Source organism: Mandrillus leucophaeus, unplaced genomic scaffold (genome assembly GCF_000951045.1).
Source record: "Mandrillus leucophaeus isolate KB7577 unplaced genomic scaffold, Mleu.le_1.0 Scaffold446, whole genome shotgun sequence".
Taxonomy (NCBI): domain Eukaryota; kingdom Metazoa; phylum Chordata; class Mammalia; order Primates; family Cercopithecidae; genus Mandrillus; species Mandrillus leucophaeus.
In genome coordinates, this window is record NW_012104765.1 from 142,611 (window position 1) to 143,852 (window position 1,242).

Genomic DNA, 1,242 nt, shown 5'->3' on the forward strand with positions numbered 1-1,242 from the left:
TCTCTCTCTTTTTTTTTTTTTTTGAGACAGGGTCTCACTCTGTCACCCAGGTTGGAGTGCAGTGATATGATCACGGCTCACTGCAGCCTCAACCTCTCAGGCTCAAGCAATCCTCCCACCTCAGCCTCCCAAGTAGCTGAGGCCGCAAGCATGTGTCACCATGCCTGGCTAGTTTTTTATTTTATGTAGAGAGAGGATTTCTCTACGTTGCCCAGGATGGTCTCAAACTTCTGGGCTTAAGCAAACCTCCTGCCTCAGCCTCCCGAAGTGCTGGGATTACAGGCATGAGCTACCACGTCTAGCCTGTAAATCTCATTCTATGTGGAATAGCCCTTGGCTGCCCATTCAAATCTAAGGGAAAGGCACTAACCCTGCTTGTACACAGGTAGGGCTAGTTGCTCAGTAGGCTTCAGTGTGAAGTGACAAAGCAGTAAGCTGGCTTTTCTTTATTTTTTGAGACGGAGTCTCACTCTGTCGCCCAGGCTGGAGTGCAGTGGCGTGATCTTGGCTTACTGCAACCTCCACCTCCTAGGTTCAAGCTATTCTCCTGCCTCAGCCTCCTAAGTAGCTGGGATTACAGGCGTGCACCACCACGCCCAGGTAATTTTTGCATTTTTAGTAGAGATGGGGTTTCGCCATGTTGGCCAGGCTGGTCTCAAACTCCGGCCTCAAGTGATCCTCCCTCCTCAGCCTCCCAAAGCACTGGGATTACAGGTGTGAGCCACTGTGCCTAGCAACAAGCTGGCTTTTCAACAAGGTCCCCCTCAATGTCAATATGGGAGAGTTATTTTTTTCTTGAGATCAGTTTGCTCAGACAGAAGTTCTCCAAGGGCCTGCCCAGAGGCTGTATGGAAGCTGTGGTATTCGGGGAGCCACCCAGGAGATGGTCTCCCTGCTCGACACAAACTCCTCTCCTGTCCTGGGCTGGGCCGACCTCTCTGAAACACTGCCTGCCGGAAACCTGCCACCTGCTGGGGTGGGGAAGGGAACCATCTAGCTATGTGGCCTGGGTGGGTGGTCTGTCACCCTACCATGCTCTATCAAGTAATCTTCCTGCTTCCAACCACCTTTCGAAGCACTCCATCCCCAAAGCCCCCATTCCTTTGCCTTTTCCACCTGCTTCCCCCATAGCTCAAGACGTTCGACATTCTCCACTCAGCTTCCCACTGGCCTATCGGTTTCTTGTCCTGCAAAGGTTGTGTTCATATTTGTTCATACCACCCTCCTCAACCATTTACTTTT

The 1,242-nt window shown here is 51.5% G+C and overlaps 1 protein-coding gene across 1 annotated transcript in view; it reads right to left on the bottom strand.

The window, feature by feature from the left end:
- PIK3CD (phosphatidylinositol-4,5-bisphosphate 3-kinase, catalytic subunit delta) overlaps nt 1-1,242 on the bottom strand; it is a 51,116-nt gene that overhangs the window by 35,063 nt on the left and 14,811 nt on the right. The gene's annotated exons all lie outside the window — the stretch shown is intronic.